Source organism: Chroicocephalus ridibundus, chromosome 19 (assembly GCF_963924245.1).
Source record: "Chroicocephalus ridibundus chromosome 19, bChrRid1.1, whole genome shotgun sequence".
NCBI classification, from domain to species: domain Eukaryota; kingdom Metazoa; phylum Chordata; class Aves; order Charadriiformes; family Laridae; genus Chroicocephalus; species Chroicocephalus ridibundus.
Genome location: NC_086302.1, coordinates 7,702,808 through 7,716,338, shown reverse-complemented (window position 1 = coordinate 7,716,338; position 13,531 = coordinate 7,702,808). Strand labels below are relative to the sequence as shown.

At 46.2% G+C, this 13,531-nt stretch overlaps 1 protein-coding gene across 5 annotated transcripts in view; it reads right to left on the bottom strand.

The window, feature by feature from the left end:
* HIVEP3 (HIVEP zinc finger 3) overlaps positions 1-13,531 on the bottom strand; it is a 286,550-nt gene that overhangs the window by 47,740 nt on the left and 225,279 nt on the right. The gene's annotated exons all lie outside the window — the stretch shown is intronic.

Below are 13,531 nucleotides of genomic sequence, written 5' to 3'. Positions count from 1 at the left end.
CCTCAAAACCACTCGTCTTCCCCTCTCTTAGATAAACATCCAGTGGTCGGAGGCTGCCAACAACCACCAGCGCTGGTGGGATCACTATCCAGCTGGGAGTTCCCTTGACGGGACCATCTGCAGAGGAACTTGAAGCCATCTGATCCCAGGCACAGTTCACGAACCCACTGCTCCAGATGTGACCCCGGCTGCTGGAGGCCTCGGCGGTTCTGGTGACACGACTCACACTTCTTAAGGGATGGCAGGAAGGCCGCAGAGACTGTCTGTGCAAAAATAGCTGCCTGCCGTTACTGCTGACACGTCCTGGGCTCTCCAGCGTTTCTGGGCTGTGCAGGAAAAGGAGGACCGTGAAGTTCCCTTCTGAAGGAGGAGGAGGCAGAGTTAGAAGCTATTTTAACTCTCTGCTCTTCACTGCAAGGGATAAAAACCTCTCTAAGCTCCAGCAGAGAGACCCAAACGTGCTTCACGTGAAGGCGCCCTGGGGAGTCGCTGTGCGATGTGCTGGGGCACAGCAGTGATGGGTCAGAAATTACCGTGACTTTCTCTGCTGGTAACGTCGAGCTGCAGGTTGCAAATGTTCACACTGCAGGACCGGCGTCTCCCAGAGCTCTTCTATTTTCGTAGGCTGCTGCCACCTGCAAGTACCCTTTGCAATGAATTAGCACTTTCTTAATTTACCACCAGCGTTAATGGCGCGACGGTGCAGTAAGGCCACAATTTTCTTTCTTGGATGCTGTAAGTGAGCTTATGAAACTTATACGGTGACATCCACATAAAGGTCCAATTTGCACAGGCACAAGTACCTACGGCTCTTAATGACTGCAACGAGCTCTGCCCATCACCCAGCACCTCAAACGATTAAGCCCCTCTTTGACGAGCTTAGATTTCAGCTTAACAAATTTAACTCAAGATTAAACACATGAAGAGCTGAACTGATAATAAATTATTGTTATTAATTATATTTTGCAGCAAACTAGCATGTTTCAGTTCTAAAACTCAAGGCTGTTCACAACCTGTGTAAATAGACTAATTATCTTTTATTTGTACTGTGACCCTGTATTCCCATGTACACAGATCTCACTGCAGTTCCCAACGTTGTACGATTTTGGGAAAGGAGGAACATACCCACAAACCAGGGAAATAACAGAGCCATGCAAAAAACTACTTCCTCCCCTCCATTGTACACCGCCTGAGCAAGCACACGCCAAACATTGCTCGGCCTTTTTGAATTCTTGCGTAAAACTCGACAATCTTTAGCCTAAACTCCTCCAGGCTCTCTTTTATGTGCTGCTTTTCTCCAGCAGCACTACGCCGCCGTGACGGGCCCTCGTGCAGCACGGCGTCCCTCCCCAGAACTCAGCTCCAGTTACCTGACAGCCCCCATGTCTCCCGCCCCGCAGCAGCTCTCCTGCCAAGCACAGGGCTGTGTTGTGAGTCATGAAGGGCTTTGCTCAGTTCATGTTCGGGAAAGGTTCTTATTTTATCACAACCAGCTCGGAGGCTGCTCCGGCATGCTTCAGACCAACGTTTCGCAGATGACCGCACGCTCTTTGGTCTTGTAAGGGGACTGAAATACACACAGTTGAATCTCAGAAGAGCGGCGTAAGTGCTCAGCTTCTCACAACCTTGAAAACCACATAATTCTGCCATCAAATAGTTTGTTTAAATAAGAATGGCAAGAAAATCACAAACATTGAAAACCACTGGTTTAACTGCTGATCTAAAACATCTGCAAGAAATATTTGCTCTTTGAAAGTGCCGCTACTGTGCTGCTAACCCGACCAAGAGTTACACAAACCAGATCAATCATGTCCGGGGTCTACAAGAAGACAAAGCACCCAACAAACAGAAAGGTTTATAAAATCTTGGTTATGCGCATCTGAGTATTCCCCCATGTTTGACACGGTAAGTCTTGAAGAAAGTTTAGAGACAAGAGCACCCATGACTTCAGAAACACACGAACTTCCAAGAAACCGAACCACCGTGCACAGATGCCAGGTGAACATCGTCAGGAGAATTAGCCAAGACCCTGACTGTAATCTCCCCATGGAGCAGCCCTGCTCCCAATTCATAAAAATCTTGTAACTCCAGTCTTATCTCTACACCAGCACAAGCAGCAAAACAGAGCAGCAAAAATATCTTATTAGGTCACATTGCCTTTTCTCTGAGGTTCTACACACGAAGAAGCAGCAGTAACAGTCAGCCTGGATTCCTATTTTTCAACACCTATGCATGGATTTCTCACATGGTTCTGAAGAGGGACACGGCATCCCTCCCTCCCTTTTCACTCAGTTGATTCTGCGTAACTGCCCGAGCAGCAGCAGCTCTTTCGGGACAGGGAAAATACTTTAAACACTCACTGTAAGTAATCACAGCTTTTCCCCACTCCTCCATCCTGGAGAAACCGAACTGGGCTGACAGCCGCCGTATAGCCCTTCATGATCCAGAGATCATGGGACTCAGACTGGCTGCAGGTTTGAGAGGCATCTGCCCACAATACGTCCTGAGTGAGCTCCTCCTCAAACAAAAAAGACTAAAAGTAAAATACAGGTACAGAGGCTTTCTCATAAATAAAAAAAAAAAAAAAAGAAAAAAAGGAAGTATAACTTTTAAATAGTGAAAGGCAACTTGGGAAGATGGAATATTGGGGGAAAAAAAAAAAAGTATATATGCAGCCCTGCCCACCACGTCCCTGCAGTTGGATCCTTGCCTCCAGCAACTCGCTGGCTCTCTGAGCAGCAGCAGACTCTGCCCATTCCCTCTGGTCCCGCTGGTCTTCTTTCCATCTGCTCCTGCCACGTCCCACAGCCTCTCCCCCCTCGAGCAAGCCCAGCGGCGTCCCATGAGGAGGAATGATCTCACCTTCCTTCCACGGCATTGCACCTCCCTCAGTTGTGCAGATGAACGATGATATTCATAACCATCAAAGATCCAGTTACATCATGGGCTATATCAGGACAAAGCACACAAGCTAAGCTGCTCTCCTTCCAGCAACAAACCGGGAAGAATTGGAAAATCTTTCTTAAATGCAGAGTCTGGCTCTCACAGTCCTACTGCTTAAGGATGTAACGGGCTTTACTCAGTTCTTACAAGCATTCGTACCATCAGTATGACTTGTGCGCTCACTTCCAAATTATGTAAAAGACTAAAACTTTTCCAAAACTAAAATTTGGAAGCCAAACTGGGAGCAGGGAGTGCTTAATTCCCAGTCTCAGGAACATGGTCCCTCTCTAGTTGAAATACCTAGTCAGTAGACGCATTTCATAGGATTCATTCATTCTCTTAAATGCATGTTATTTTTTGAAAATACAGTTCTGACACACTTTACTCTCAGACCTCTATCACTTCCATCATGCAGAATGTTCCCAAGAATTACACATCCCTTCTGCCGTCACTGGGATTCTCTGGTAGTCGATACTAAAGAGAATTGAAAATCAACTACTACCTTTGGGAAGATCAGGAGGGGAAAAAAAAAAAAAAAACAAAACAAAAAAACCCACAACAAAACAAACGATGAAACAGGAATCGGATTAACATCTGCCTTGAGACGAGACCTGTCTCCTCAAAAGTAATGTTTTCATCATTAGAAAAAGACACAAAAGGAAGTCCCAAAAAGCCAGTTCAGAATTATATTCTCAGAATCATCTTCCTGCTGTTTGCCTAGTGGAATATGGATTGAGTAATAGGCAGTTAGGTCTGGGTCTGTCTATTGGAACATCAGGTTTCTAATTGATTGCACAGTACTTGGAATCTATTAAAGGACTTCTATAAATTACATTTCTGTATAGGACAGGCTGCCTAGATATGCAGATGTTAAGAACTGGCTAATCCTAAGTAAACCTGGTAAAAACGTTTGCCTCCTCAAATTTTCCGCTGAATTAATTGTAGAGATTGTGTCACTGAATCAATAAAGTGAAAACCCTATAATCTTGATGTTTGCCACAAGCTCATAAATAGTCTGCTAACATGGAGAGCGTATTATTCCAGACATTTGGCCCATATCAAACAGTGGCTGAGAATAAGACATTGTGTCATGCCTGCGAATCCGAGATGCAGAAGGACAGCGCTGGCAACCACAGATTTACTTCAGGACACCACGTGAATTCTTTGACATTGTCATTTTCAAACCCCTGAAAAGGAGAGTGTCCAGCTTTTACTAAACTGCAAAGAAACGCTTACTCTTACAAAAGCGAGGTCACGTACAACCTTGGAAATGCACACACATAGGAGTGCGATTAATTTGGTACCGGCATGCACCCGTTCCTAGGAGTACGTCATTTTCCCTAACCTGAGATCATCTCTGACCCTCGTCCTCTCTTTCTCTTCACTTCTTTGCTGGCACCAATGTGTCCCATCTTTCTCTCCATCCCCTGCCCTCTCTCTTTGTTGTGAGTGCCCAAATCTTCCAGCCTGACCCTCTACAACTTGGATAACTGCAATCTCTTCTAACCAATTTCTACCTCTCTCCATCCCTGTTCAGCTGCCAAAACGGTCTGATCAAATCACACTCTTCCTTTCTACTGGTTTCCCCTTACCTGGGTGATCAAGGCACTGTGAAATGCTCTTGGGTGTCCCTTCACCTGCTCTTAGATGTCACATTTTCTCCTCTCTCTCGTGCATAGCTCTGCCAACAGCACTGGACTGGCACTTTTTGCCCCAGATCACAGAATCACAGAATGGTAGGGGTTGGAAGGGAGCTCCTGAGATCATCTAGTCCAACCCATGCAAAACAGGTTGCAAAAATGCTGTTTTGTAACTCTTCGGTATAAAACACATGCCAGCACACAGCTTATATCCTCAGACTCTCCCCACCTGTGACGACGGGGTCATCTTCCCCGTGTTTGTCTTCTCCCCCTCTCAGACCCCACGCATTTTGTGCCCTCACTATAGAGAATGACTCCGGAGTAGTCCACGCAAGGTTTCGTGAGCAAACCCCAGTCCCAGAAATAAGCCAAAGTTGCACATAGGTCAACCTATCATTTTTCTCGTTGTTGCTGTTAAAGCTGGCAGAAGACACGTTCTTGTAACTTAACTCAGCAACTCACATTCATAAATGTAGAGAATAATTGCCATATGCGGTGCCCTCACCAAGAGCGGGTGCTAAGCAGAAAAGGCTGAGAAGCTTTATCTGTTCTGCTTCAGAGATGAAAACCTTAAATTTGATAGCGTATAGAGATGCATTTTAAAATCTATTTCCAGTAAACTTTCATCATAACATTTCATAAGCGGAATGGTCTCACCAGCCCCAAGGAGAGACATGAGGTCTGAAGATGAAACGCCCACGACTGCCATCCTCGGCTTTGCCCCCATTTTTGCAAAGGGGTGACTGGGACAGGGAGAGGCAAGGTGATCTCCTGGGTCACAAGTCTCTGGCAGGGCACGGAAGAGATACACCAAGTGAGGCCTCCCCTTCTGCCTCTTTGCTTGCAGTGACCTCAACTCCTCTTTCCACCGAAAAAAGAAGAAAAATTGTGCTCTGTCCCAGCCCAGAAACACGTTTTGCTTGTTGGTCTCAAAGCCTGCAGAAGAAAGGCTGCCTCTCTTTATCTATCTGGACTGATCCTAGGATCTACAAGGTGTTATAAGCAAAGTAACTACTAGAATAAATGCAATTATTAGTAGATTTTTAATTCATTTAGTGCTACCCCAGGAGACTGACAAGCCTGGCAGCTGGAGCGCTCTTCGTTCTCCAGATAAGATACCGCACAATGCCAGCAAGGCAAGTTTGCCCTCAACAGGTACCCCAGGCACCTGTGCAAGGCATGAAAGAGGCTTTCTTGCTTGATTTATTTATCTTACTGTTTATTAAGTCCGTATTTCTCATTTGAGCTGAAAGTAAATGGGAATTCTTGTCTTTGTGTAATACAGAGAAGACAAAAGTCATGGTGAGTGGAATAAGAGGCTGGGAAAACCCCACTGGGAACGCGGGGCTCAGGAAGAGCATCGACTTCCACCCAAGGACCACACTCAGCCTCTGCCCCACTGTAACCAGGTCACACCGGGGAAGCGTATGGGCTGCCTGGTTGGTTGCTTCCAGGGATCTTTACTTAGGAGGAAAGAAAACCCTGCAGAAAGTTGAGCATCCCACACAAGGTCAGAGAGGAAACTGGAAATAGCATTTTCTAATAATTGGCTGTGGGAAATCAGCATCAAGCTGCATTATGAGCTCCTGCCAGCAGAACGTGTCAAGAAAGCGGGTTGGCTGTACAGGCAAAAATAATTTAGGAAAAATAATAAAGAAAACCAGACAACAATCTAGACTAAATCCTTCTGTGTTTGTCAGATTTCCTGGGAAAACAGGAATAAGCTGCAGAATGAACCAAATTTGTCAAGTGAAGTGGTGAGGTAGTCAGGACAGGAAACTTTAACAATTCCCACTGAGGAATATTAAGACATTTTAAAGACATAATATAGTCAAGTTTAGCAGTCAGTGAGTTTGTGCGTCCCCTCTCACGACAAGGAAGTTGAAGTGTAGGGAGGAGAATGACTTATCCAAGAGTCACGGTGAGTCACGAGTCCAGCAGCCCCAAGCCACAGTGCTCTGCTCTCACCACCGCCATTTGCTGTCTCCAGGAGATGCTCAGGGGGCCAGGGAACAGCCTGTTCGGGAGCTGCTCAGCACAAACACAGCTGGTATTAAAGGAAAGCCATCTCTAGTGCTCCGAGCTGTTGGCGAGTGGGGACATCCTGCATTTCAGCGCCAAGGTGGAGGTGGTGCAGGGATGGCCGGTCACCACCGCACCCAAAGCCTGAACAGCACAGGGGTCCACACGCTTGCAAATATTTTTTCATCCAGCTGTATGAGGGCTAGGATGATAAGGGAGAGTGGGTCCATGCTTAGTTGACCGAAACATATTCCAGATTTAATGGGGTTTTTTGGACCTGTGTCCATAAAGGGGAAACCAAAGGAGGTAGCAAAGAGTAGACTGGATGTGAATGATGCTGATTCACATTGCACAGACCCTTGAGAAATGTTCAGGGCAGGTATCAAATCACAGGTTACATGTACTGTCGTAAAAGCAAGGAAAATACAGAGCAAACAAGGAAAATATAAAGAAAGCAAGGAAAATATGAAGAGCTTCAAGCCCTGAGCTCTGTCCCAAAGGTACAACATTTGGGATCTTGCATGATGCTTCAGCAGTGGTTATACAACCAGAAGCTGTTCCTGACAGAAATTAATAACCTGTTTTAAAGTTAATAACCTGAGGTTATTTCTATGTTATACAAGGTTACTTATACAAGAGCTCTTGGCTCGCAGCACAATCTGCTGAGTGGCAGGTTGGGGAACTGGCGCTGTTACAGAGCCGTCCCACACTTTCCCTCCAAAAGGGAATCTGTCGGCTCTCGCAGACACACCGTAGCTACCACATCTCGGCAGCGGCTTGCAGCGAGCAGACGGGTCGAGGTCTCCAGAGTCGGAGTCGAGCAAGTTACACTTTCGCTTTGCTGCTCTCTGCCCTGACTCTACCGGCGAACTTCTCACTTTCCTCCTCTTCCCTGTGCTGTTTCCTGCCGTCTGCCTTGTTGCTCCTAATCCAAGAAAAGATTTCCGGAACAGACCACTGAAAAAAATAATTTTTCAGTTTGGCTCCTCCCTGAATTATCCAGGAAAAAAAAAAAATTAAATTAAACCCAAAATTAAAAAGAAAAAAAAACAATCCAAATTTTCATGAAGACATACTATGGGAAGGAAAAGCATTTGCTTCAAGTGAAATTGAACCTTTTCTTCATATTAGCTTTTAAAGATATTTTGAAGTAAGAATGCAATGATTTTCGAAGCAAAAAGCATACGTTCCTTTCACTTTGAAAATATTTTTTCTCTAGTTGCTATTTTTCTCTGCTGCTATTCCTGAATGTATCCTTCAAGCTGCCTTTCTCACTGCCTGCAAACCTGTCTCCTCAAACAATTTCTCCTTTCATCTTGTCAGCATCGGTAAAATTCACAACTCCGTCCTTCCTCAAATTGCCACCCTGTGCCTTGTCTCCTTTGGGTTGTTAGCTTTTTAAGCAGAAAGTGTGCTTTGCTAGTGCTAGGAAAAAAAAAAAAATAAAGAAAGAGTGTAAACGTATGGTGCTTAAAAGAATCCTTATGTTCTTTTAAGGGGCATGGGAAATGAGGGTTGTCCTTCCCCCACATGGAGGATGGTGCCTGGACGCAACCCCGCGTACCCACAAGGACGGATCCTGGCGAGTGTGAGCATCATGACCCTTCAGGCTGTACACAGGCCCTGTGGGTACAGACCCCGGGAACCAGCCTCTTAGAGCGAAACGGGCTTTTTTTCATATGAGCCTTAACAAAATCGGGGTATGCTCATCCCGTCCCTTTCCGCAGCATCCCCAACACAAGCTGGTTAATCGTTCTTGGATCTGCTAGGCAATAGGGCTGTCCCTGCCAGTCTCAAAGCCAGGGGCATGAAAGCTCTCCTCTGCATTTCTTGCAAAGTCCTATCTGAAAAACAACCCAAAATGTCCACGTATAAGCAATGCTTTCTTTTTTCTTTTTTTTTTAAAGGACATTTCAGAAGCACGACAAACACCTGTGCGCAAGCCGATGCTTTGAGACTCTCAAATCCTGTTTCAGAGGGCAGCTTGCCACATGCAGGACCAGGTTTTCAGAAGGGCTGTGCAGCCACAGGGCTGCCCAAATGGAGCACAGCGATGCCTCTTCAGCGCTTCTTGAGACAGGGAAAATCCAGCAACCAAACCCCACAGAATGCTCAAATTAACACTGAGCGGTCAGTCTGGCATCACTAGCCCTAACAGGAAAGTTTTAACACCAATTTCTCGCTTCCGTGCAAAGCTGCCAGTCTCAGGAAAGCCCCTTTTGCTTAAAAATGTGAATTACAGGAATTCTTTGCTTATACCTGGGTGCAGCATACAGAGTAAAATATTACTATTTAAGCTCAGCCCGGCTTCACAGAGACGTATACCCATTTGAGGCACTGCCCTGGGGCTGTGAAGAGAGTTCACCTCCAGAATTCCAGCAGTTTTTCAGGCTAATGAAGGAACTTCAGCCGTTAACTCAGGCTGGTGCACACGGCAGTGGGATGTGCTACAGACGAGAGCTTGCTCCGATTCCTCCGCTGCTCCTAACGTGCATGCTCAAGTGAGTGGCTTTGGCATAAATGTCTCCTTTCAAAATAAATATGATGAATTCTTAGAACTCATCTAAGCAGCAAAGGAAATCCCCTGAACGAACCGGGTCTGATGCAGAGGTTTGGAGTTACACGCTGAGAAACTTTGCTTGTTTAGCAGAGAGGTTTTCTCCAGGGTAATAAAACTCTCGCATTGCTGTGCCAGGGATTTTCCATTAGGTGTGTGTCAGCGGGCGGTGGGAGCTGCAGTTTCTGTGGCCGGTCATAGACATGGAGTGAGATCACCCCGGAGAAGCTGACCACAGATCCCTGTGAGTCCACAATGGCAAGAACTAGGAAGAGAGCTGGGGGAAGGGACGTTTGCATCCAGCTAACGGGTCTCCCAGAGGGTTTTTTTTTGACTTATGCAGCCATTAATTAGCAGTCATGTTTAAGTATGACAAAACAGTCCCACAGTTTCTCCATTTTCCTTCAACCCCAGGGAAAATCGCTCACTGGCCAGGCTAAGGGAGGCAGATGTAAGGCTTCGTCTTCTTCCTGCTGCCTAAAACCCCATCAGCAGCCCCACAGCACGGAGAGGGGGGCAACGCAACACAGCAGCGCCTGCCCCTCCAGCCCCGGGGCTCTCTAGGGAATGTGATGGTCAAACCTCACATAATCACCCGGGTATTGGTACTGTATTAGACAGAAAGGGCTTCGCTCAGGCTCAAGGGAACAGTCATTTAAAGTGGGGGGGGTTCAGGACCCCAGTTCAGGAAATCCCATGGCTGGTGACCCTGCAACTCTCTTACTCATTGGTGAGGACAAAGAGTGAGGGACTCAGATTCATTTCTGAGTCAGACCAAACTGATGACTAGAGCTGCCTGGGTCACAACAGCACCATGAGCATCCCTCTTAAAGTTAAAAGATACACTACATGACATCACCATGGGTTCTTCTTGCTCGTGTCTGGATTTATACACATGGGATGGTGTGAAGGGGAGGTATTTTTTAAGGTGTGAATGCAAGGATACTCGCGTCTGCAACCATAAGGTTGCAGCCATAAGGTTTTGGTTTTTTTCCAAAGATTGCTTTCCTTTTGATATAGTACTCATTTTACATGACACTGGTTTGGGGATGTCAGTTAAGGTTAGTGGTCTTTAACCTTCGATATCTTGGTATTGCTTTCCCTAGTAGTTATAATCAAATAGTGCGATAAGGCCCCAGAAAAGCACAGAGACTTTGGCTATGAAATAGAAGAACATATATTGACTGTAACTACCCCACTACTATCAGATTTCATCTTGGTAATGCTAATGCACGGTAAACAGGCAACATCCTCCTGACAAGATCATGACACCATCACAGACCTCACTCGCAAATCAGGTCGATACCAATCTACGGTTTCATGATGTAAGCTTTCAGAATGGGCCCGGTGCCTCCAAAATACCAGAGCAGATTGATGAAGGTGACACAGAGCCACTAAGGAATCACGGCGCTTCTCCTGCAGCAGTGCTGGCCAGCTTGACCTTCAAAGATCATTTTCACTGCTCAAAATACCGCTCAGGACAAGTCCAGTAGATATTTTTATTATCTCCTCCAGGAGTCCAAACTTTGACCTGGCTGCTTAATGACATGGTTCTCCAAGACACAACCTGACGAGACTGTGCAGCGTCCAGTCTGTGGGGGATGTTAAACGACTCCTATCTCCATTGCAATCAAGTGCATGGGGTGTGCTCATGGTGGAGGGGTGAATGCTGGCTGTGGTGGAGGTATATTCAGTCTTCTGAAATTTCAGGACTGCAAGTAAAAGTCACTGTGGAAATTACATATGGAATGATCTTAAGACTTGCTCTCCAAGAGGAATTTGTTCTTTAAAGACGAGCCTAACATAAAACTCTGTGGATCCTGTCTGTAGTTAACTGTGGAAAAGTCAAGGTAGAATCATGTACGTCCCTCCTGAGATCCCCAGGAAACCAGAGACACAACAGGTACTCTTCTCCACAGGAGGCCAAGGGAGGTAGGTGCAGAAACGGCTGGGTAACTCAATGGGAGCTTAACACCTTCACCACCCAGGTCCTCTTGACAACCCCAGTGGTCACTACTGTCCATCCTGAGATGAAACCATAGGGGTGGACTGACATCCTTCATGGAAAGGGTGATGAGGGCAGAAACTGAACCCAAGCACACCCCATGCATGGCATTACTGAGCCTTGATCCTAAACCCAAGTATGAACCTGCATCAAGGCTCGAGTAATCTGCAAGCTGCTGTTTCTAAAACACTTCCCAGTGGGCCAACACAAGCAAAGCAACCCTCCACTTCCGTAGCTAGGAAGGAGACATCTTCAAATAAGAGGGACTTTGCAAGGGAAGCCACGTTGTCCCGCAGTGCACCGAGAGCCCCTGGCGGGTTCATCAGTTCATTCCTTACAAATAGGCAGTGGATATGATGAAAGTATGAAATTTGGTCTTCTCTGAAAGCCAATAAATATGATTCTAGCCGGCAGCGGACAGCAGCGGGGGAAATAGCAGAGCTGGTCCCGGCAGTGCTATAAGCGACATAGCAATGGGGCAAAGACAGCTACGGGATCAGGGAAGCCAGAAAACCGTACAGAGGGAAAAGCAGTATTGGAAATGGCAGTTAGAAAGGCAAGAGCTGTGAAGAAAATAAAAAAGAGGGGAAGAAGGAGCTAAAAGAGCTGCAGCAAGTTCACCTTTTGTGGGAACACTTGAATTTCTTTATAATCTCCCTTCTTGGTTGAGGCAACAAAGCACGGTACGGCTCCAAAAGATTTGAAATACACTGCATCCCACTGGAAGGGTGGGTCTAGCCAGCAGCAGACCATGTGAAACCAATAAATAAGGGGAAAAATGAGACAAGGAGGAAATTTTTATGAGGGGAAAAAAAAAAAGTCGGTGAAATAATGTCTTGAGAATGGATGCCCTTTTTGTAAAACATTTTCTAGAGATGGCCAGGAAAGGAGTCTGATCCATTTAGCATCTTGCACAAAGCACTAGGCACCCTGTGGATTCATCAGCGGGCTTGTTCCTTCCCTGCAAGAAAATATCCTCGCAGACACGGGCTGCTGAGGCTGAACGATTCCACAGCAGAAACCTAGCAGGAACCAGACCACCAGGTATGCACCATGCACCTCGGGAGAGCAGCCCGTCCTGCCTGACCTCTTGGCAGTCCGTATGCCATGTAATTTGCATATAAAATTTATTTCTGCGACCTGCTGTGTTACATTAATGCCTGTGCTTGGCATTAAACAGCTACTATATTCTGTCTTGCATCCAGAAGGACGGCTGCCTCAAGTGCTACAGGAGCTTTAAAATAAAACATAGCATACGTTCAGGATGACTAATACGTTCCCTGATGCTGGCTTACACAGAACATGTTGGAAAAGTTGCTTTATTTTGTGTCTGTTGTTTAGAAAAATGGGACTCGGCATCCGTTGTCCTGGGCTGGGGGACGCAGCCAGCCTCCCCGCCTGAGCGCAGGGACATGGAGACACAGCTCGTCATGGCGGGAGCAGCCAGCACTGAGCACCCCCGCATCTCTCCCCAAAAAACCTCTGCGGAGCTGCTCTGCCAGGGTGATTTTCATTCACGTTAATGCTGAGCCTCTTTAATCACATCTAGGAAGGAGTCCAAGAGTCCCCCTGGAACAGCCGCAGCTCTGGGACAACCTGGTCAAGGGGAACAGAGGCTTCTCATGGGCTTTAAGGCAATAAAACCCGGTGTTCAGTTAATCCCATGGGTCTTACTTACTACAGGAGTGTGATGGCAGCTTACCAAACCCATCTTATTTCTCAGTCTGTTGCTTTCTTGCGATTCCCTGGCTCCCTCCCTAAATCACTTCAGGTCAGAACCATTACAGGTTGCCACTACTTTAGCTCTTTGCATTCACCACTCGCTGCCGACGCGTATCTAAACCTGAGCTGGGTGCACAGTGCCTACGTCTGGGTGAGAGGTTAGATCTGCTGAACAAACAAGCAGGTTTCCTTTCCCAAAGCACTATTTTACTCTTTTGGTTAGCTAGTTTGATCATCTGCTAATGAAATGTTTTGAAATAAAAGCAAACTTCAACTGGTTACCACAACCACTGACTAATTAAAGCCCTTTCGAACACACAAAAACCAAGACCACCCAATGGCGAGAGCAGAACTGATGAATCCTGCTAGGGATTTCTTACATCTCTTTGGCCCCCTCTGCAACACACAGGAAGGATGATCTTTAATTGTATCCCACAGACACACTACTTATTACCTGATTTTTTACTTTTGAAAAGATAAACAGTAGTATTAGACCAGTGCTGAATTACTGAAGAGTACTCTGAATTACCTGGAGCCAAGAATTAAGATATACATCAAATTTAGACCTTGCATCCATTCTGGTTTGAGCTACTTTTCTTGGGCAGGATTAAAATTGCATAAATAGAATCCTTCTTTTCTCCC